The sequence below is a fragment of the Dipteris shenzhenensis genome, chromosome 29, assembly GCF_047967505.1.
Source record: "Dipteris shenzhenensis isolate YYH24624 ecotype China chromosome 29, Dip_SZ_1.0, whole genome shotgun sequence".
NCBI classification, from domain to species: Eukaryota; Viridiplantae; Streptophyta; class Polypodiopsida; order Gleicheniales; family Dipteridaceae; genus Dipteris; species Dipteris shenzhenensis.
Genome location: NC_141624.1, coordinates 26377123 through 26402395, shown reverse-complemented (window position 1 = coordinate 26402395; position 25273 = coordinate 26377123).

Below are 25273 nucleotides of genomic sequence, written 5' to 3'. Positions count from 1 at the left end.
TTTGTGTATATTCCCCCATTGTGTATGTGAGAAAGCTGCAAGTGAGATTCCTTCCTTCTCTCCCACTAGACTCTTCACATGGTATTAGAGCTCGGTTTGTGGTAAGGAGCTCAAGAAATCAAACCAAGTTTGCAGTGTCCTAATAAAAGGATCAGTGTTGCTTTCCTTTTTTTTCGAGTTTGGGAGAAAATCTCTACAGGTTGCACAGCCAGAAAGTGCAAGAGTGCACTATGTCAGACTGGGACGCCCTTTGCGGTGTGGCAAGGTGTGGCAAGAGGGTAGTATATGCATGAGGCCGTTTCGGGACCCATTTTGGTGGTGGAAGTTTTTCACAGTCACTTTGCCCTATTTTTGTTGTGCGACCACTGTTCTATAGGTCGGTGGAAAGTTATCGCAAAAATTACATCGTTTGCCTATGCGCAGAGATATTGGGAGTGACAGAATCATTCAAATTCCTATTAATCATAATCATCACTAGGAAGTGACTGTGTGGTCAAATACCACTCTTGTCAGTTTTGCAGATTTGCCCTTGTGAGGCAGAAGCTGTGTTTTTTTGCAGTGACAGAATACTTTGCAATGTTCTTTAATGGCATCTGATGCTCTTTCACAGATTGTCAGTGAAAAGCTTGACAAGAACAACTTCCAAGCATGGAAGTTTAGAATGACGAATTTCCTTAAGGGATAGGAGTTGCAAGCATTTAAAGGCTCGCATGAGAGAGCCAGAAAAGTTATGTACTAGCTATCTATCAGTATTTCAGATTCTATGATTGTGCATATTCAAGATGCAAGCACACCGAAGAAGGTGTGGGATACTTTGACAAAAATGTATAGCACAAATATGCAAGCTAGGAAAATGCAGCTCAAGCAGGAGTTGCATAATGTGCAAAGAGAAAACATGAGCATCAATGACTACCACATGAAGGTGAAGAAGATTGCAAATGCACTTGCTTCTATTAGGTTGCCAGTGGAAGATGATGATTTTGTCTCCGTGACCTTGAATGGTCTAGGAAAGGATTATGCACAATTCTGGACATCCATTGCCGTCCATGACAATTTTCCTGATTTTGAGGAGTTGATTGCTCTTCTAATTTCTGAAGAGCAGAGAAATGGTGGTGCATCTTCTTCAGGAGGAACTTCAAAAGAAGTTGTCTTCTACTCAAATGCTAGAAGAGGTAGAGGTAGAGGTAGAGTAGGCCAATTTGGAGGCCATGGCAGAAATCAAAATATGCAGGAAATTCAAGAAAATTAGTCCTATGGAGGAGGATGTGGTAACTTTAGAGGTAGGGGGAGCCAAAGAGGTCGTGGTAGATGGCAGAGAGGCCAAAATGTAAACAACAATGTTGAATGCTACTACTGTGGTAAAATGGGTCATATGGTTAAAGACTGCTATAAAAAGCAGAATGACATCATGATTGGAAAATTGTAGCAAGGCAATTATACATCCTCTAGTAAACAAGGTGATGATAGAAATGAGCATCTGTTTATGGTGTAGCACATGACCAATTCTATGACAAGTGTAGAAGAAAGCAATGATGTGTGGTATGTTGACTCAGGTGCATCAAACCACGTGACAGGTCATGCAAAATGGATGCAGAATGCAAGGAAAATGGAAAGACCAGGATTTGTGGAGATTGGTGATGATACTGCACATCCTATTGTGCATATTGGTAAAATTCCTTTGTCTATGCAGGATGGAAAAAAGAAATACATGTCTGATGTATTTCATGTTTTGAATATCACCAAGAACCTGGTTTCTATTGGTCAAATGGTTGAGCAGGGATTGCAGGTAAGATTTAATCCTCATAGATGCTTTGTTGAGGATATGAAAAATAAAGGTCACTTGATAGCAAAAGGGAAGAAGAAGGGAAGGATGTTTACGTTGGATGCGGACATGCCTGAATTGAGTGCAGCAATGCTTGCACAATTGGCCCATTTGTAGACTGATCCATATCATGAAGTAGCTTATGCAACCAAGCTACCTCAACTGTAGCCATTACTGCACCCCTATACTCAGCCTCTGTGCTCGACAAGGCAACTGTAGGTTGTTTCTTACTAGAAATACTACCAGCCCAATCAGCATCAATGTATCCATGTAACTGTATCTGAACCCCCGTCTGAACCCCAGTCTCATAAAATAGTCCATATTGCAATGTGGACTTCACATACCTCAATATGCATCTAGCCGCATTGAAATGCAGTTTCCTTGGAGCCTGCATAAACTGACTTACTAACCCAACAACATAGCTCAAATCTAGATTGGTAATAGTCATATAAATCAAACTTCCTACTATGCATCTATACATAGTAGGGTCTTCCAGAAGCTCACCTGCATCTGTGCTCAACTTCACATTCTGCTCTAAAGGAACTGAAATAGGCTTATAGCCTGCCATCCCATATTTGGACAGCATGTCCAATCCATACTACCTCTGCAAGAGCCGGGAGGGAAAAGTGGTTGTGGTATTGATGATGAAATCATGAATGGCACAAGTTCCAAGGCATAAAGTGTACTTTCACACATGCCAAATTTCAAACTCCAAGAGATCTGGGTCCCATCCACACGTGTGAAAAACGAGTACATTCCACACGTGTGGGATTTAGAGATTCTTTAATTCTATTTGCACTTATTTGTGGTATCCTGTTTTAGACCTCTTGCCCTCCAGTCTCTGCTCTCTTGCCTCCCTACCTCCATACTCTGCAACATCAGCATCCTGTCCAGTAGCACAGGTTCACCCTCACCACAGGTTACTCCTCAGCAGCACAGCACATCCACAGATAGATTCCAAGTCAGTAACAATGGGTTCTCCCCTTAGTCTCTGCAATCTTCTTGCCTAAAATAGAAAAAATCCATCCTGCATGGAAATGCATAGACTCAAGTCAAGACAGAGAAATCACTGTAGGAATGCAGATCTTCAAGTGTGATATTTGCATGTGAGGGTAAAACTGTACTTATGGGTTCTCCCTTCAGTCTGTGCACACTTCTTGACTTCCATAGACTCAATCCATCCTGTATGGTTATGCAAACACCTTCAAATGACTGAAGGCATATTCCAACATGTTGCCTCATGAATTTGCAGCAAAATGCAAGGAGAAGGCATTAGGAATTTCAAACTGTTGAAATCGTGTTTTGTTGCAAATATTGAAATATTGCTTCATCAACCCCTGTCATTCTGGTTTTGTGACTTCCATAGCTGTAATCTTCTTGCATAAACTCCATTCATACTGTATTTAGTTGGAGAGACATAGAAATCACTGTAGGAGTGCACCAGCATGTCATTTCAAAAATTTGCAGCAAAATGCGATGTGGACCTGTTTGAAATTCCAAACTGCTCATATCGCATTTTATTGCAAATTTCCCTATATGGCTTCATCCACCCCTGTGATTGCCTTTTCTTTGTTAGAACATGTTCTCCATGTCTGTGATCTCTTTCCAATCCTTTGTATGCAATTTTTCAGAGTGATGGCAAGAACCAAGTTAACTGCAAGGAAAGTTAGCAAAGGACCAGGGCTTGCAGCAACAGCAGCTGGGGCAGGTACCAAGAAATTTAGTGTGCCTCCAAAGGGAAGAGCTACACATGGCAGGAAGGGTAAGCCAATGAGCTTGCTCAAGCAAAAGGCCAAAAGATTGAATCAGGGTGCAGGTGTGCTAAGGGAGATCAGGAGGCAACAGAAAGCTATAGGCTTTGCAATACCCAAAGCACCCTTTCAAAGACTGGTGAGAGAAATTTGTGACAGTTGGAATCTTGGGGTTCAGGTGGAATAGAACTGCCATTCTTTACTTACAGGAAATGGCAGAGGATTACTTGGAGAAATATTTTGAAGATGCAATGCTTGTAGCAACCCATGCTCACAGGGTGACTTTGATGGCCAAAGACTTCAACACTTTGTCCAGAGTGAGATGGAGGTATGACAAGCTTGTTCATCCTGTGGAATGGCAGAACATCAAAATGAGAGACATATTGCTAATTCCACCTACAAGAAAGTTGAAGGTTGATGAGGTAAAGGTTGTTGAGGTAACACACTCAAAGAACACCAGAGGGAAGGCTGCTTATGAGGACTCACTGAAGCAACAAATAAAAGAAACAAAATCTGTTATAGATGTGGAGACTGGAAAGAAGGAGCTACAGATACATAGAAGGTTGAAGGAGCTGGGCCCTGATGTAGTTGTTCATATTGAGGATGAAGTTTCAGTGAATGATTTTGATTTGACAAAACAATGCTTAGCAGCATTGGCTCATAAGAATGAGTATTGCTCAGATACTATCATTCTTGCAATGCTCTAGTAAGTGTCTATAAATTTTACATTTTTTGCAAATCAATCCTCCTTGTAACTCCTTTATAACCTACCCTAATTATTTTCTGATCCTATGCAGCATGATGAGAAGCTGGCTTCACCCCTCTGTACAGCATACAGTCCATATTGTTGATCCAGCCATTTCTTCTAAATTAAGAGATGCAAAGGAGACTCCCATGAGTATTTCTAGCTGGTTCAAACACTGCAATTTTGAAGTAATTGATGTTTTGCTACTTCCATACCATAGCAGGTATGTGGGTGACTACTTCTTTTAAGATTCTTCTTTAATATTGGGAACTCTTGTAGCCTTTGATTTTCTTATGCTTTTTTCCTTATGCAGTGACCACTGGAGTTTTGTGTCTATTGACATCCAGCAGAAGCAATGCTTTCTATTCAACTCTCTAAAAAACACACACAGAGAGCTGAAATTGTAAGTGCTGTGTGTGCTTTTTGAACTTAAAACTTCATTATTTTGATATCATACTAACTAAATTATACATATTGCAGTTGTATTAGAAGGCTTTTCGATGCATTGGATCACTGTCCTCCAAATGTCTCTCTTTTGGATTCAATAGAGCCAATAAGTCTAGAGGTAAAAAGTCTATTAAATGCTATGTCTTTGAACTTATTGAATAATTTTGTTTTGTGCTGATGCTAACAGTTTCTAACATATCTTTCTAACTGTACAGACACCACAACAAAATGATTCAAGTAGCTGTGGATGGAGGGTGCTAATCAATGCAAAATATATACTTTCAAGCTACTTTGAGAAGGAACAGCCAGACCTAGTAAGGAAAAATACTTTTCATTTAGCTTGAAGATAATTCATAATGATACAAAGTGTTCTAAATTATCCTCTGCCATTGCAGATGAAAGAGGATAGCTTCAGCTCCAACTATGTACATAATTTTAGAGCTCATACAATTCGGAGGTTTTTGAGCTATGCCTCCCCCAAACCTATTGTACCAGCTACTGTGGAGCTGGGTGAAAGCTCTAAAGTGTACAAGAAGGATGAAGCACCTAATGCTGAGGACCAGAAGCCACAGGAGCAATCACATAGTGCTGAGGAGGAGCAGACACAGGAGCAAAGACCTGCTACTGATGTTGAGGAGAAGGTGGAGAAGCAGCAAAGAGAGGCTTCTGGGGCAGTGGAGGAGACAGGATGGAGCACGGACAGGATGGAGCAGCAGAGAGAAGATCCTCCAGAAAATGTAGAGCAGCCTCTGGATCAAGCTGTACATAAATAGAAAATGGATGTCAGAAATATGTTCTACAGATTCAGCTAAACAGTTCTGTACAAAATCTTACTTAATTGAATACAAAACCTTTGTTTATGGAGTCTGTGTTATCTCAATTTTTAAATTTTCTATGTCTTTGCATTTTATTGAGCTCTCTCTTCTTTTGAGTAACTGCAAAAAAGCAATATGAATTAGAGTGGTAAATTAAACTAATAGCAATGCTTAATGAGACTAGGATAAATCAGATGGTGTACCTTTCTGTTGTTGTAGATAAATAACAAGTCGTTTGAGATAGAACCTTCAGTCTCAAACAGAATGTCACTGCGCAATTGAGCTAGGGAGCAACATTCTCTTAATGAGATATTGACTAGCACATCACCATTCTCAACAACATCAATATCAATAAGTTTATTTTCTGCACCAAAAGACTCTTTATCTTGATCCATTGGGACAAGCTTTGTGCCTAGCATTCGACTGCGCTTGTAATAAAAAGAGAAAATAAAATTTTGTGATGCAACCATGTACTTCAGTTGCATAGAAGGTTGGACCACCTCACAAAACACTGAACTACATGTCTTCTTATCCCAACCTTTATCCAAAAATTGTGGCATGCATGCCGAATTTGTTGCTTTAACTGTGAACATTGTTTTTGAAACCTTCACTGGAAAGGTATTAAACAAGTCCACAAAAACTGTGAGAGGCATGCACAAAGAAATTTTTACTATCCTAGTGGTAATATTGGGCCTCAGAGCTTTCTGTACTTCTGTAAAAAGCTTCGCCCTATATGCCTCTATAACACTAGAATGTGGGTGAGGCCAATCTATTGAATTCCACGCCGGAAGGTCTTGTTTTATTAATACACCATGTGTGTTAGTTTTGTCCAGCAACTGATAAAAATGATCAGTAAAAAATATACCCGATTGAGCTAGCTCTGTTGCACATCGACCTTGGTATTGTTGTTCTCCTATCGATCCATGCAGAACATCTATAAATCCCAGAATACAATCGATGTTTTGCCATGTCTCATAAGGATATAAATCTGAAATAAAACAACACAAGAATGTCAATAAGCTAAGAGAGAAAGCTTCATCTTAAAAATCCATACACCTCATGAAGAAAAAAACCATAATAGAAAAATATACAATTAGGCCTGTGTTGCGGAAGATTTTTTGGATAGTCTCGCAAGACAAGTTCTTTATGCATGTATATGTGCTGAATCAAAACTTCTTTCACGGATATCTTCCCTTTGGTGATTTTAAAATCTCGTACTCTTCCCTTCCACGATGCCAAGAAAATATTTTTTGTCTGGGGTCTTTTGCTAGGTTGCATGAGCACCCATGCTCCTTTCGAAACACTAAACCTTTCCCAAGTTCCTTCCGTTTTGACTGTACTTGAATTCTCTACCGACGAAATAGAAGAAGCAGGTCGACGGGGTAAGGATGTTTGGTATAATTCTGCCTTCGTAGCATTATCATCCACAGAGCGTCTTCCACAAGAACGGCCGTGGTTTTGGTTCACCATGGAGATTTTCTGAATCTGTAACAATAGCAAAGTAATGTAACTAAGATAACAATTTGAAGTTTCAAGAAAGAGAAAGTGGGCAGACAGACAGTTGACGAGAAACATCTTACTCCATGCCAAACAGGATCAAGGGAGCAGTTTTGGAAAAGAAAGGCTGTTGCACAATGAGGCAATGGTGTAGAATGGTAGACCTTTCGCACGAAAGGCGGCACAACATTTGAAAGTTCAAAGGAAGGTGGAAGCGGGAAGGATCTTGTCAGATAAAATGTCAGTTTAGATTCTATCTTCTTGTCCAAAGATCTTCTGAGAATAAAAAACCAATCTCCACATTAATGTAGCACGCTTGTACTTACATAAAGTATTGTTTCTTTTTTCTATTTTCTCTTATTTTCGTGAATTTTCAACGTTACATTGGCCTTCTATTGATTGGTTGAGAGCTTATTTTTCCAAACCGTAAAAGGCCCCAAAATGAGCTCCCTTTTTTCCTAATGTTTGCGAGCTAGCTTTTCTTCCCAAACTTGAAAGATGCATCCCTTTCACTCATGCAAGATATCACATCTCTTGCTCTTGGGAGGCTTATGTGGACCTTTGTTTGATCCTTTCATCACTATCCAATCATTTCCAATGCATTTTTGGTGTTGTAGAAGACACAAGAGGTCACAACATTGCATAGTGATCTTGTAGCCTTGCTCCTCACCACACTCAAGTAATAATGGGACTCCTACACAGTGTAATGCAGATCCAATAGAGGCACAAAAGAGGCAGAGGGAGAGGGACAGAGTAGCACTAATAGAGGCACAGGAGAGAGAGAGAGGGGGGGGGCGGGGGGGAGGTCAAACATGGGTTGGGGGAGGGGGGGATGGTTTGGGTGGTCCCTAGTGTAAGGGAAATAACCAATAGGGGCACTCTACAGGCCTGTCCACCCTCCACCTCAACATACTATTGCCCCACACCTTCTAGCACTCTCATTAGTACACCTCAAATCCCTCTCTAATCCCTTGAAATTAGGATACACTAATTGGAGGCCCTTTTGAGACCCCATTTCTCCCCTAATGAAATTTGCAATGGCTTCTAGTTTTTTTTTAGTTGATTCTTTTTTTTGGTGGTCTTTAATATGCTTCTATTTTGTTTAAGTTAATTATTTTTTGGTGTGGTCTTTAATATGCTTGAATTCATAGGAGTAGTTTTAGTCAAGTGCACTTGGAGATGTGAAAAATTCAGTAGTTGCAGGTTGACTTTGCATCATGCATGTTGCATTTTGTAGGAACCAAGTAACATGTCGTAATCATCAAGGAAGTGGAATTTGAATCATGCATGCTACATTTTGTTAAAAACACTTTGCAGGCAATGTTCATCACTGCTATCCCCAAAGCTCTTGTCATGGATTGTACGATGCTCTTCATTGCATGGAGGAATGTGTTGGGTGCGTTCTTGGATTTGTAGATGATGACATGGTCGGTGTTTGCATGATGTCGTTCAAACACCCCTACCATATCATGTGCTTTTCTCTAATGTGCCTAAAAGGGATGACAGGTCTCTCAATTTCATGAAAACAACCAATTTCAAATGCTATAGGGGCATAAATGAGAGTGCCCATGCCACCTATGTGTAACAAAACACCTAATGTAAGCATTATGTGGTGTTTTACTTGGATCATTTGAGTGTGAGAGCATTCAAAGAGTAGTATCTTAGATGGGGTTTAGGATCGGGGAGTGAAGAGGGGGTTACAACATTACAAATGAATGTCTTTAAAGTAAGAAATCGATTAGCCAACCTCTAGAAGGCTAGGATACAGTGTTAATTGAAGACGATGGTATCAAGGAGCACCTGAAAACACCAGAAAAAGGTGGTGTTTAAGGGACAAATCGACTCCTATACTTTCAAATAATAAGTACACATGTGAGGCTAGCTCTACACACTTGCCAGAATGAGAGTTTAGAGGGATACAAAAAGAGTGGATATGGTCATTTTGCAATGGGACGTTGTTGCGGTCCAAGAATGAGACCATCCTGATCCCAAATCTCTAGTGGCAAATAAGGGAATGAAGCTCAAACTCCTCCTTACAAGAGGTTGATCCTGAATGAGTTCTCTCATCAATCTTTGCTAGACCTTATATTAAAGGCTCCACATCAATGGGGAGCCCTTCCCCATGAGAGGGGCATAAAAAAGGATCCAACAATGAGACTATTGCCATTGTCCATTTGTGCGTGGGGTATTCTTGAGAAGCCCTACTTCCAAGGCTCTATGATTGGTGTGAGACCTTGCACAACTCACTTACCTAGGAGGGCTCTGTCGTTGCATCTTTGGATCAATGATGCCCAAGCCTCCTCGTGCCTATGGCATGGTCACTTGCTACCATGTAAGTTTGGCTTTGGTATTCCTCATGACATCCAATCTAGGCCATAAGAAGTTGCACACCAAGCACCTAAGTTGCCCTATGAAAGCACCAATTGTTAATCGATTGGTTAACAATATGCCACCGATGTTGGTTAGTGAAATGATTTGATGGACAGTGGCAAGTCCGTAGAGCCAGGATTGTGTCTTGGAGCTAAATGGGCCCAAGAGGATGGTAAAAGAATGAGACAACAGAGTGGTATAAAGAGATTAGGGTTGGCCCTCCCTTCAAAAGGTAACATGTATAAAAGGCCAAGTTGTTGACTTTGGTTTTCATTGTTGTATGCACAAGTTTGGAATACAAGCTCCCTCTTTTCTTCCAAGAGTGTCTTTGGGTGTTCTCTTGTTTCCCTTGTAGTGCCTTTGTGTTTGCCACTCCATCCCCCTTCACTCTCTCCTCCCCTCCTCCTTCTCCCTTCCTTCTCCCCTCTCTTCTCCCCTTCTCCCTCTCCTCTCCCTTCTCCCCCTTCCCCCTTTCTCTCATGGAAACACATTTGCAACAATCCGGGAGCCACTTGAGTGACACATGCGGACGGCTCGTGCTTTGCATTGCTCTCACAAGGAGTAGCTTAAAGTGGAGGCTCCATCGGCATTCCTTCAAGATCCCCACGACACGTGAGTCACCGTTGAGACTACACATCTTTGGCGCCACTATTGGGGTATTCAACGTATGCTTTTGCATTGCACTTCTCTCGTCATCTACCCATTGCTCATTATTTCAAGCTTAACTTGGAGCTTTGATAGTGGAGTTATAGGAGTGGAACAAGTGAAGAAGTGTGTGTTTGGACGGAAAAAAGAAGAAGCTGCCATTTTCTGTTGGAAAGCATTTTGGATCATTTGAGGCTTGCTTTTTATGTTGTTCGATGCGCCAATTTTATGAGCAAAAACCTATGAGCAAGTTTATCCAAGCATGTTTTTCAAGAGATTTAAAAATTTGTATTTCTTTAGGAAACATGGTTTTTACACTTTTATTTTCACTACAACTAGATCCCTTAATCATAAAAATATACAAACTACAACTAGATCCCTTAATCATAAAAATATACAAACTAGTCACTCATTCATTTTTACATAACATAAATTTTGTTATTCTTAGACATCCCTTTGTACCCTTGTTATTACCTAAAAAAGGTGTTGAAAATTAATTCCTTTAAGAAACATCCCTCATAATCACTCTCAATGTAATAATATTATACATATATAATTACTTATTAAACACATTTATATCATATGACAAGATCTTTCTTATGTTTTTATAGCATAAATAACAAGATATTTATGGATATGTTTCTAAAGAAGTTTAAATTACTATAAATAAGTATTAACTTGGGCTTATATATCACTCTCATAAAATACATGTAATATTTAATACTATATATGCAAGATTTTCTAAAATATAACTCCATATATGTGCTCAAATGGGGTTTTTTGATCAATTTGAGTGGTTGCATGACTATATTTGGACATTGGATGTGAAAGTTATGTCACTTTTAAAAGTGATGTCCAAGGTAGTTTCGCCAGCGAAACTACTTTGGAAGACCTACTTCAAAGGGGTTTCGTTGGCGAAACTGCCTTGATGGCTTGCTTTAATGAGGTTTCTTTGGAGAAACCCTTTCATGAAGATAGGTTGAGAGAGGGTTTTCATTGTCACCCCCTTTTAAGTAAAAGTTATAAGAAGGATCGTAAGGGAATTTTCATAGAGAAGTTTACTCTACATGTGGGTTTCTTCAAAAGCCATCCCATTATGTTACTCACCATTCCCAAAGATTCATGTAAAGATTTGTGTATAAAATAGGCATTGCTATAATACTTTGCATATTTCCAAGTGAAACTATGTTTTCTTCACTCGATCGAAAGATTTCGCTCAAAAATTGGTCGTCCCTATTGTTTTGTATTGTTTTGAGTTGGTAGGAAGATAGTTTGGAAGGTTGCTAAGGAGTGTATGGTGTCAAAACTCACAAAAAACAACCAAGAATGATGAATCATGCTGAAAATTGAAGTGGTTTTGAGTGTTGACAATCAGCTCTTCAAGAAATCTCTCATTTTGTATTCAAATGTTTTTCTGCTACCTCTCCAATATGCCTATTTTTCCTTTCTACAAGTCCATTTTGCTGTGGGATATGAGTGCATGACTATTGCTGCTTTATGCCATGCTCTTGCAAGAACCTTGCAAACTCATTTGAGAGGTACTCTCCCCCTCCATCTGACCTTAGGCATTTTATTTGCAAGCTTGTTTCTTTTTCAACCATAGCTTTAAAAGCTTTGAAATGCCTAAGCACTTCACTTTTCTTTTTCATAAAATACACCCAAACTTTTCCACTGTAGTCATCAATAAAAGTGACAAAATAATGACAGCCTCCAATAGATGCAGCTTTAGTAGTCCAAACATCAGAGTGGATTAATTCCAATGGCCTCTTACTCTCTTGAACATGTCTAGGAAATGGTTTCCTTGCCTGTTTTCCAAATTGGCAGGCTTCACATACCTTATGCATTTCTGCAACCTTGAACTTAGGCAATCCTGCAACAATATTTTGGGCCTACATTAATTTAAGTCATTGTACATTAACATGACCAATGTGTTTATGCCAGATATCAATATCTACAGCTACACCGGTCCCATGTGCAAACATTGCTGCACTCAATTCAGGCATGTCCGCATCCAACATAAACATCCCGCCCTTCTTCTTCCCTTTTGCTATCAAGCGACCTTTATTTTTCATATCCTCAACAAAGCATCCATGAGGATTAAATCTGACCTGCAAGCCCTACTCAACCACTTGACCAACAGAAACCAGGTTCTTAGTGATGTTCGAGACATGAAATACATTAGACAGGTATTTCTTTTTCCCATCCTACATAGACAAAGGAATTTTACCAATCTACACAATAGGATGTGCAATATCATCACCAGTCTCCACAAATCCTAGTTTTTCCATTTTCCTTGCATCTTGCATCCATTCTGCATGACTTGTCATGTGGTTTGACGCACTTGAGTCAACATACCACACATCATTGCTTTCTTCTGCACTTGTCACAGAATTGGTCATGTGTTGCACCATAAACAAATGCTCATTTCTGTCATCACCCTGTCTACTAGAGGATGCATAATTGCCTTGCTGCAATTTTCCATTCATGATGTCATTCTCCTTTTTGTAGTAGTCTTTAGCCATATGACCCATTTTACCACAATAGTAGCATTCAACATTGTTGTTTGCATTTTGGCCTCTCTGCCATCCACCACGACCTCTTTGGCTCCCCCTGCCTCTAAGGTTACCATGTCCTCCTCCATAGGACTGGTTTTCTTGAATTTGCTGCATATTCTGATTTCTACCACGGCCTCCAAATCAGCCTGCTCTACCTCTGCCTCTACCTCTTCTAGCATTTGAGTAGAAGACAGTTTCTTTTGAAGTTCCTCTTGAAGAAGATGCACCACCATTTCTCTGCTCTTCACAAATTAGAAGAGCAATCAACTCCTCAGAATCAAGATATTTTTCACGGACGGCAATGGATGTCCAAAACTATGCATAATCCTTTCCTAGACCATTCAAGGTCACGGAGACAAAATCATCATCTTCCACTGGCAACCCAATGGAAGCAAGTGCATCTGCAATCTTCTTCACCTTCATGTGGTAGTCATTGATGCTCATATTTTCTCTCTGCACATTATGCAACTCTTGCTTGAGCTGCATTTTCCTGGATTGTGTATTTGTGCTGTACATTTTTATCAAAGTATCCCACGCCTCCTTCGGCATGCTTGCATTCTGAATATGCACAATCATAGAATCTAAAATATTGATAAATAGCCAGTACATAGCTTTTCTGGCTCTCACATGCCATCCTTTAAATGCTTGCAACTCCAATTGATTGGGAACATTAGGAATAATTGGTTCTTGTTTAGCTCTAGTAATGAACTCCCAATAGCCTTTTCCCTTGAGGAAATGTGTCATCCTAAACTTCCATGCTTGGAAGTTGTTCTTGTCAAGATTTTCACTGACTATCTGTGAAACAACATCAGACGCCATTACAGAACACTGCAAAAATATTTTGTCACTGCAAAAAACACAACTTCTATCTCACAAGGGCAAATCTACAAAACTGACGAAAGTGGTATTTGACCACATAGTCACTTCCTAGTGATGATTTTGCATCAACAAAAAATAAGAATGATTCTGTCACTCCCAATATCTCTGCGCATAGGCATACAAAGCAATTTATGTGGTAACTTTTCATCGACCTGCAGAGCAATGGTCACACAGCCAAAACAGGGCACTTATCTGAGTGCCTGTGGAAAACTTCCACCACCAAAACGGGCCTCAAAACAGCCTCGAATCAAAAACGGGCCCCAAAACGTAGCATATACTACCCTCTCGCTACACCACGAAGGGCGTCCCAATCTGAGACAGTGCACTCTTGCACTTTCTGGCTATGCTACCTGCAGAGATTTGCTAAACTCGAAAAAAGAAAAGCAAAACTAATCCTCTTACCAAGACACTGCAAACTTAGTTTGCTTCCTTAAGCTCCTTACCACAAACCGAGCTCTAATACCATGTGAAGAGAGTGGGAGAGAGGTAAGGAGTCTCACTTGCAGCTTTCTCACATACACAATGGGGGAATACACACAAAGGTGGAGGCTGAAAACAGTTTTCCTCTTCTTAGTTGTGAAAGCCAAAAGAACTCTCTCTTTTAGTACAAAAGGAATAGATGAACCCTATATGTGGGTCTCAAACCAAACTCAGCTAACCTAGGTGGCATACTAACTGAGCCACTAACTAGAGTACATGAAGATAGCTGTCATCTAGCTATTATTCATGGGCGGTGTACGAACCGTGTACGAACCGCATGTACGAACCGCATCTGCAGCTAATAAGTCGATGACATAAATGCACAACGGTCACCTTGGCATATCACGAGTGGAGCTCGATATCTCAACACTGGCGTGGAGCATCTAGATGAACAAGGGGAGCAAGAGAGGCAAAGAGAAGAGATAGAGAGATTACAGGGGCCACAACAAGAGGAAGTATTTGGCGGGCTCGCAGATATAATGAACCTTGGCCCCAATCCTCCAATCAAGCAGACCGCACGGAAGAGCACCATCAACCCTCTGTGCCTCGAGATGATCAGATATGAGGAGCCTCTAGTACGAGCTGAGCAAGAGCCTCAGCCTGCTGTCTCACTACCTCGTGAAAAGGAAAAGAGACTAAGGACAAAGCAGACCCCTAGGCACGAGAAGCCACCTCGAATGACCCACCAGACGCAAGAAGAGGAGTCTGAAGACGTGGTTGCAAGGGAGGAGAGGGGAAAGAAGTTCAAAGTGGACAAACAGCCATGGACCCATGTCCAAAGGCTAGGGTCCCCCAAAGATTAGGAGGCACAAAAAATCAGGCGTGAAGGCACTTCAAGAGATCTGCAAGTTCCAAACCATTGTGGACAATCTCATTCCCCGTGCACCCTTCCAGCGTGTTGTACATGAAATAGCACAGCATTACAAGAGTGATGTGCATTTCACTTCAGGCACTATGGGAGAAATTCAGGAGGCAACGGAGCAAATGACAGTAGGTCTTTTTGAAGGCGCCAACTTATGTGCTATCCATGCCAAAAGAGTAACAGTGATGGACAAGGACCTTGCACTTGCCAAGCGCATCCACTCTGATCCCTCCCTTAGGCCCTAGATGTTGTTTAGGTTCATTTGGTGTAACCTGAATCATTTTGTAAATCTCTGCCCTTTGAGGCCAATGAATAAAATATATCTTTATGTTCTCTTACTGTTCCCATGTTATTATACATGTTACGTTATGCTTTCCATCAATTTATGCAAGTTCAGTGTGAATTTGAGTGGGCAAATGATGTTTTTTCACTGTGCAACAGAAGGCAAATGTGTTCGGCATCGCGCGGGGAGCCCAAAAATGGTAAAACCCGCTATGGCGCGTATGGGACCTGTTTGACTTGATTTGCCTTCTATCGCATGGTGAGATTCCTATTGGATTGCTTAGAAATAACCATTATAGTGCAAATATTTATTTGATTGCATGCTTTTGAACAGAATAGTGAATGAAAATATTAATGCCAACAACAATTAAAGTTACAAAATACAATGACTGTATAAAAAAGAACACAAAATGGGGCACTATATAAAAAGTATAGCTGTATTCATATAAAATAAAAATTCTATATAATAAGGCTTCAGAGCCTTTCTCTCTTCTCTAAAACACTGAGAACATCAAGCTTTGAATTCCCAAATACACTCCTAGCTCTAAACCTAGTCAATAGAGAGTCAACGCTATTGTCGTTGCTGGCCAGGGACATGGTTGTTGCCATCAATGCCGTACCTTGAAAATTGGTTCCAAAGGCATTCAGGGCAGCCATGCAGTTCACCAAAATGACCTTGTCAGCATTGTGATTGATGTCAGCATGACCAATCACTCTTGACAAGGCCTTGCACTTCAGGAGGTCATCAGTGCCATGTCAAGATAACTTTTTGTGGATAACCACAAAGCACCCTTTTGCTTGGCCAAGGTAATGTGCCAGTGAGTGATCTCGGCCGAAGCTACTGCGAACAAGGCATTACTGAGATGAGAATAGGTCGACCTCAAATGCCTCCTGCAACAGTCCAACATTACATTAGAATTCCATTAAAGCAAAAGTATACCAAGAGAGAAGAAATTCAAAGCTCATAGTTTCTTACCACTATGGAGTCATCATGCTCAATCTCTTCCTCTTTGTCAATGAGGATGGATCCAAAGGCCTCCTATTGTCTGGAGTGAGATGTGGAGGCTTCTTCTCAAACATCAGGTAGGTCAAAGTAGATTGATGTCTCCGCATCTTTGATTTGGGCCAATGTTAAAGCAAGAACCTCTTCTATTGAATCATCTGCTCCCAAAAACCCAAGTTCTTGCATAGTCGTGTCCACCTCATATCCACACAGGATACCAAGAGCTTCATCCTCCCAGAGACCAAACATAACCTCTATGTCATGGAGAAAGAGGTATTGTTCGCCATCAACAAGAAGGGGAGCAAGAAACCATATTATTGTTGCAGGGTCAACAGAGGTGGTGCCCGAGGTGGATGGAATTTGAGAAGTAGAATGGGGTTCAGGAGGTTGCTAGAGCACTTCTAGGGCCAATGCAGCTTCCCGCTCCTCAGCTCCTTCATCTATGGGCTCTTCATTGTAGATGTTGGGCTCATCTACATAAATAAGAGGATCGGAAAGGGCAGGGGCAAGGTCAAGGCTTGAGGTCGAGGCCTCCTCTTCCATTTGTCCCTCCTGGACCCAAGCTTGAACTTCATGATGCGACCCTTCCATTCATGCAAAAGATCACCTCTTTTGCTCTTGGGAAGCTTACGTGGACCCTTGGCAGATCCTTTCATGACTATCCAATCATTCAAGCTGTAGGTGCAAGGCATCCATTTGCCCAATGCATTTTTGCTCCTGTGGGACACAGAGTACATGTATGGTCTCCTCACCATGCTTGTACAGAGGTCACAACAGCAATAGTGAACTAGAAAGTGCAGCTTGGAGGGAGAGAGCAGCTCTGATAGAGGGAGAGAGAGGGAGAAGGTATAGAGGGTGCAATCGAAGGTTGAGAGAAGCTCCAACAGGTGCTATAGCTAGGAATGGAGGAAGAAAGAGTAGAGCGGGATGAGCAACTACTCCAAGAGGTGTTGTAGCTAGGAATGGAGGGAGAAAGGACAGAGGGGAATGAGCAGCCACTACAAGAGGTACTATAGCTACGAATGGAGGAAGAAAGAGCAAAGGGGGATGAGCAGCTGTTGCTGTAGGAGGTGCTGTAGCTAGGAATGGAGAGAGAATGAGCAGCTCCATAGCAATTGCTAGAGTCTATTGAGAATGCCTTTTCTTCCTCCCTCCACTTTGCCTAGACATCGCCATTGCTTGCCTACAAGCTATTACCATTTTTGGGTTCCTCCATCTCCTCTGTTTTTTGCATCCCTCCCTCCCTTTTGCCCTCCTTCCTCCTTCATTCTCTCCTTTCCACAAACATGCAAGCCTCCAGAGTTTGCCCTTCCCCAAGCTCCCCCCAACAAACCAATCATCCCAGATTTTGTTCCCCATCATAGAGGGTGTGTCAAGGCCGCCGTTTTCTTGTGGTTTCTAGATGTGATGATCGGCATCCCTCGAGCTCTCGTGAAATACATAATTCTTTACTTACAAAACTATAAGCTACCGAACATGGGAGACAATTACACTGTGGGAGCCTATGCCGAATTCGAAGACGTGTATTATCCACGAACATCAATCTCTCCTCGAGCTCAGCCGCCAAGCCACGTGTCCCTGTAATGATGCACCGCGCATTGATGGTTATGTCACGAGATTCTAGAATATTCTCTTATAAGGATCTTTGCAGGTTCTGTTTTGCAACATTTTTGTCGAAAGGTTTGTGTTGGGTTTTATGATGTATCGTATCACTTTGCCATGGATTTGTATGTGCTCAATAGCGATTCCTAGAGTCGATTGAGAATGCCTCTTCTTCCTCACTCCACTTTGCCTAGATGATGTCGCCATCACTTCCCTACAAGCTATTAGCGTTTCTAGGTGTTCCTCCATCTCCTCTATTTTTCACATCCCTCCCTCCCTTCTGCCCTCCTTCCTCTTTCATTCACTCCTTTCCATAGACATGCAGGCCTCCAAAGTTCGACCTTCCCCAAGCTCCCCCCCCAACAAGCCAATCGTCCCAAATTTTGTTCCCCATCAGCATCCATAGATTGCAATTGTCTTTTCCTCTCCTTCAGTCCCAAAGGTGTTCCCTTCAGCTTTTGTACTCGTTCTATCGACTTCTCTCGTTCCTTCTCCATAGCACGTTGAACTTGGCCATAGATAGACCTTTCTAAATCTTGTTTACTTTCAGCAAGCTTCTGGATTGATTCTTCCAATTCATGTCACTCCAAGTCCAATGCATGTGCTTTGTCATTGAGTTCTTTGTTTTGCAATTGGAGATCCTGCATACTATTATGCATTGCCACAATAGTAATATTTCCCAAATGTGTAAGTTCTTCTGCTTGGGCTCTTTGTACCTCGCTTGCTTGCATAGCCAATGTCTGAGAATGGTTCAATCAATTGCAATAACCGAGCAATCCAGCATGTCCCTTGCTAACAAACCGAGCAACATCATGCACTGTATGAAAAGGAGGACTCTTTTGGGTGGCAGGGTCTAAAGGATACAAGTTTCTATCCACCCAAAGGTCAAGATGCTTCTTCCCTTGCAATCGAAGACTGTGGAGCACACTTTGAGGAGTTCCACTATATCCCAAAGAGCATGTGCTTGCATATTCTACCTCCAATTATAGGTTCACATGGTACTTGTTTGATATGTCCTCGAATGGTGCCATGGGTACTCAAAGAGAGGTATCAGTGATGCAGGCTAAAATGTAGGGGAGAGTTGGCAAAGATGGAGCAGTGAGAGGGAGAGAGTAGCATGGAAGAGGAAGGAGGAGAAGTAGATGGGGGCTAGAGGAAGAGGAGGAGAAGAGTAGGGCGACAAGTGTAGAAGGGAGGGAAGGAGCTACTGTAGAAGGGAGGAGGGGAGAGATGCTACAGGAGGGAGGAGGAGAAAAGAGATTCTACAGGAGGGAGGAGTAGAGGAGAGGGATCCTGGGTGGCTAGAGAAGGAGGGGAGAGGAAGGAGGGAGGAGGAGCCAGAAGGAGGAGGAGGAGGGGAGAGCGAGGAGGGAGGAGGAGGAGCAAGACGGAGGATGGGAGAGGAGGAGGGAGGGAGAGGGAGAGGGAGAGGGAGGAGGAGGAGGGAGGGAGGGAGAGAGAGAGAGGGAGGGAGGGAGAGAGAGAGGGAGGGAGGGAGGGAGGGAGATTTGAAATTTGAAATTCAAATTTCAAAAAGTGGCCCCCTCCCCTCATTGATGGGGGGAGAGGTGGGCTCAAATGTGGGCTTAACCCACCTAGGTTGGGTTGGTTAGGCCTTTTTGGGACCCTCCAAGTCCCTTGCATTAGCCCACTAAGCATTAACTAATTCATTCCTTATGAGGCCCTTTTGAGACCCCAATTCTCCCCTAATGGATTGTCACTTTGTTTTTCTTCCCAATGCTTCAAATTTCAAAGCCATAGGCAAAGTAGAATCGATTCAACATGGGTACGAAAGGGAAAGGCCAAATTCATAAGCAACTAAATAGAGAGGATAGGATACCACTAATATATTAATCAAGGATTGTTTGTATTCTTTTCCTATTTGCCTACCATGTAACGTGATGGAGAGAATCACACAAATTATTATGCAGTCTACAAGTTGAAGGCAAAATAAATAGAGAGGTGCAAAGAACAATTTAGAGGGATGAGGTCTTTTAGTTGTAGTTAATTTGGAGATGGAGTGCCTAGAAGGTTGAATGCTTATATAGGTGGGCTTCCAAAAATTTTCTTGCCATGTAGCACAATGGAAAGCATCACCAAAAGTGTTGTACAATCTAGAAGTTGATGTAAAAGAAACAAGGTCTTTTAGTTGTAATCAATTTGGAGATAGAGTGCTCAGTAGATTGAATTCTTACATAAATTTTTGTGTGTCTGTGTGTGTGCCCACCCCCATCCCAGAGAGGAGGTCCACATGCTGCATCATATCGACACCAAATGTTAATACAATGTGCATTGTATTACTGGTGACAATGTGTACGTGTGTTAATGAAAACAAATAATAAGAGAGTGTGTGTGTGTGTATGTGTGTTGCCTAATATAACAATAAAATCTACATCTCCCTTACTACAATCCGGTGGCTCCTAAGTATAACATTCCCCTTTTCTTCCAAGTAGCCTCGATCCCACCCAAGTAATGCAACCAGTGCTGTAGCTTACACTAGTAAACTTACACATGCTTTAAAACATTCTCCAATCCAAGCTTATTATATTATATTAGTGATATTTCTTTCAAGTTGCTATCAAATAAATTTTACAAAATGCAATTTCTATCATTTGTATATAAAGTTCTTAAGCATAGCTGTTAACTTGTTTAGTCAAGTGGTATAAATTAGGGCATCTAATATCCCTGTCCTGCTTGAGCATTACATGTATTACAATAGATAGATCAACCCCCTCCCAGGTACAACCAATAAGGGGCTTCCCAAAATGTTGCTAAGGGGTGTCAAAATGATAACCCTTCCTACCTTCAGGAACATCCCATAGTGAACCCATCTTATAGGTAAGCATGTCATTATCCTCCTTTCATTTCAACCAAAAAGCTGAGATAGGTAGCTAGACTCACCTGCATCCATCCACAAGCACTACATGTTAGGACATGACTACAATGCAATGTGGGATTGCAAGCTTCAAGGCCCAGCCACGGTTGTTATCCCTGTCATTATCCCTATCAAACTTAGCATTTTCTATTAAGAATGAAACAATTATAATGACTCCTAGGGGTCACCAAGGTGATAGCCAAGAAATGGTGCTGCACGAGATGAGTCTGATCCAACAAAGTTGTAGTGGAGCTCATTAGAAATATTAATCCTCTAAAATTCTTTCAAGAAATAAAGCTATAACAAAATGTTCATAGCTAGAAACATCTCTCATAAGTACATCATTAACAATAAACCATGAGAATTTAAGAGTATCATCTAAATGAGAGACCATTTCTTTCATGTATTCATGGTAATCAAATTTATACAACTTGTCTAACAGCTTAGAAAATTCTAGTATAAACATTATTGTTTCTCCACTGCTTTCCCTCATTCTAAGGGCACCCTTTGTCTATAGCCATCCTGGGAATCAAGATACATCTCCTACTAAATTCGAAGTAAGTGCCAATGATCTGAGAGTGGATATAGCAAAGCTAGTTCTCTTTTAATGTAGATATCCAGTCATATACCGCTATAGTATGCGTCGAAAGGGTTTTACCAAGCGTTTCCACTGTTTGTAAGTATAGATCTGTGCGCGTATCTACTCTCTCCCAACAACTCATTGGTAAGAATGCAAGGTGAGGACAGTACATGAGTACCAGATGAAGTTAGACCTGCATGGGACTAATCGATGGTTACAAGGGCTCTGAGTTTCTACCAGCATCTTTTAGCCATCCTTCTTTTTGTACAGCTTCCTTGTACTAACCGTAGTACTCAACCATCTCCAAAGTAGTCTAGTGCTTGATACTCCAAGATACTATGCGTTATGTAGTTAACTGATCGGGAGTCCACGCTTGATAACCATCTTGTGGCCTAATTGCTAGTCCCCAATAATGATCTCCCGCAAGTGTTCTCTACTCTCCAGTATACAAACATAGCCATGATATATGAGGGGTTGAGCACTTTTGCCTTTGTGGGGATGCATGACTGTGGCACATTTATCTACTCACAATCACATGGTGTAGAGCTTCGTAGAGAACTTCACGCACTCTAGTCTATGCAAATGGTGTAGCGTTGCATACCTGTAGAGGCACGCATGTAGACTCGGGGTGATACGTGGGTGAACCCTCGGTACCATTGAGCAAGAGGCTTCGTTCTTGCCATCCAGCACTCTACAAGTTGATGTTGTAGAGCTCTGTGGTTGTCGAAGTGATTCTTGACATGAACGTAAGAAAAGGTGGTGTTTAAGCATGTAGTCTACTAGCTAGTAAGTTGATTCTACAGCTCAAGGAACCTTCGAGTTCTCGTCCCTTACCAAAACACTACTCAAATATCTGGGCCAAGGAGAGCACCGGGTTTCGTATGGCAATGCATGCAAACATCTCAAGCAAGGCGTACCGAGAGGGGCTTCGTACATGCGCTTCTAGTCATTGCTTCCTTGGGCTCTATTTGTGCCCTCTTCTTTCGCAAGTAGGAGTATAGTGCATTGCTCCCCCTAACCTCTACCGGGTTGCTGCATCTACTGGGGGGATTCCTTGTGTTCCGTTAAGCACTTAGCCGCCGGTAGCTCCCATCCAGCCACCCCCATCATGCGATATCACGATTGAGGGTCTCACAGCTAGGCTCCATATCAAAGAAGGGAGTGTGTAACACAAGAGGTGAGAGTCACCCATTGGCGCACTTCACGACGGGCATATCACATCACGAGTTGATGTGAATGGACACGACAAAAATCGTGTCTTTTGATGTGCTTGGGACACTATCCCAAAACCAAGGGATATACCTTTTCCACCATCAGACACACCTTTTGATGAAGAGTTTTTGACTCCTCACCCAAGGAACACACCCCAAATGGACACATATTTTCGTGTGGGGACACCCCTCTTTAAAACAGGGTTATAACCCTTCATGAAAAAGTACACCTATTCCAAGGGTCACACCCCTTAGAATAGGCACACCCTTTGGCACCAAGCACCACCCTACAAAAGGGTACCTAGAGGGTCTAAAAAGGGCAGCCAGCCCTAAACCTAAGGCCCAACCCAAGATTACCCTTGCGTCCAAGTAACCCAACCTTTGATTTTTGGGAAAAGCAAGGCCTAGCAGTTATTGTATCCTTCGCAAATCGGTTTTTGGCATCTCCTAAATTGCGCCCTCTTCTCGAAAGTCGCGCTTGCTGTTTCGTACAATCTATCAGGTCGATTCTGCCCCTCCCTTGCTGTTTTCTGCTTGCCAGCCCATGCCAAGCCTGCTTGCCAGCCCACGACAAGTTTGCCGATCTCTGTTTGCAGGTTTTTGCTCAGCCTTTGGCAACCTTTCATAGTCACACCAATCATGCCCTCAGCCTTCTATCTATTCGCCAGCCTCTGCTCAGCCATGGATGTGTTCCGTCGCCCTGAAGGGTGACAACCTAACGCCAGTCTCTGCACAGCCTGCTAGATGCACGTATATTTGGGTTTCAATCTCAGGGTCCCTGTGGTTACTCCATTACTTCTTCCTTTGGAGCAAGCGGAGGAGTGTGTGTGTGTGTGTGCGTGTGTTTTAGACTTGACATGACCCCTTTCCATAGTGAAATAAAAACAATGTAGCACAAAAGAGAGAGCAATTGTCATTAATGAAAAATATTGAATGCTAATGTTTTGTCAAAAGGTCAAAAATTTGTAGAATGCACAATTGTAGAAATGGTTGCACTTTGATAAGTCGTGGCAAGCATCACTTTTATTGAAAAGGAGAGTCTGCATACCTGAGAGTCCATGGCAGAGCGTGAAGAAGATGGGGGAAGTGTACGGGAACACTAAGGAACATGAACCGAAGGTCGTGCACAGAGATCCATGCAGGTGCGTAAGAGTTGAGCAGAAGGCTTGAAAGCAAAAGGCATGCGTTGTAGGTACTATTGGAAGGCAGCGTCCGTGAACAGTGGCAACCGATTGAGGGTACTTTGGGGAGCGAGCAAGTGAGTAGGGTAGTCAAGCGAGGTAGTATAGAAGCTTAGAGATAGTAAATGCATGCAAGCTTGGCGATTAGAGAGTAAGGCATTGGAAGTGTGAGGTAAGGTGTAGGGAGCATGACCAGCGGGATTAGAGAGTAATGGATCGTAGGTAATGAGTAGAAGGGGAGGTGCTTAATTTATAGGTAGATTAAGGGAAGTCGGGCCAGTTGGGGCAGGGGATTCGAGAAGTCAGGGAGGTGAGGAGTTCAAGGAGGTAGAAGAGAGAAGGATGGAATGAGCCTACACGATGCATGGGAGCACACGAGTCGAGGATAGAATTAAAGGCTACATGATAGGCTTAGTGTAGTAGAAATTAAGGTTTTTAGAGAGCCAATAGGGGAGTAATAATTTAAAAGAAAAATTAGGGGTGATTTTTTGTTAAAAAATAAAAAGGAGTTAGGAAAATGGGAAAATAGAGAAACATAGTAAGAATTAGAGTAGGGTGAAATAGTGAAAAGTAGAGTAGGGTGAATTAGTGAAAATTTGAGAAACAAAATAAAAAATAAAATTTTGTAAAGCATAGTAAAAAAATTAATAATAAAAGAAAACATAGTAAAAAATAAGAAGGGATAATTAGGGTATATAGGTTTTTATTGAATGGAGTAAAAAATAGGGGAAGCAAAGGAAAAAACGGAACTAGAAAATAAGGGAAATAAAGGGGAAAATAGGAAAATTTTAAGGAAAAGTTAGAGCGAAATCGGGGAGAGTAGGGGCAATAGGGGAAGTAAGGGGAGGTGTTATTTTGGAAAGAATTGGGAAAAGGGGAATGAGGGGAGTAGGAAAAAGGAAAAAATTAAGAGTAATTAATAAAATTCAAAGGAAAGGGAAAAGAGGTGAGCATAAAAGGAAAAAAGGGCGAAATAGAAGGGAAACCGTCCCTATATGAAGGGAGGGTGGAAGGGAAGTGAGATAGGGATAGAAGTTATGGGAAAATGTAAAGCAAATTATAAAGCAAATTAGGGGGAATAAAGGAGAAAACTAGGGATAAATTAGAAAGGGGGGGGGGGGGCAAAATAAGCATGGAAATAAATAGGGGGAAGGGATAAAAAGTAATTTGAATGTAAAGTTGGAAAGGGATAGTAAGTGTGTGTGTGTGTGTGTACCCATCTTAACCCTAGTAGGATACAACACACTAGGTGAGACACTAGGTCATCATCTAGTGTGATGACCTACTGTCTACCTGAAAAGGAATAGAAGTGTTGTTTAAGGAGTGGAAAGGATGTAATAGAGTAAGGTGAGTTTGAAATTTGAAAAGCGAAGGCAATTGTTTAAGAAGAGATCTACGACAGGTAGAAAGTTAAGCAATATTAGGGTGGGAGAGGGAGGTGGGCTAATTTGGAATAGAAGATTTTATTGGGGCTACTATGGGAATTGATTGCGCTAGAAGAGCAAGATTTAAAAAAAGGTAAGTGGGGAAAAGAGAATTGCTCAGCGAGCAAGGAAGTGAGTCAAGAGGCATGAAGGCCTTAATGACTTAAATGTACTATGTGCAACCATCCAAAGTTGCAGGGGAAACATTATGTGTGTGTGTTAGACTTGACATGACCCTTTTCCCTAG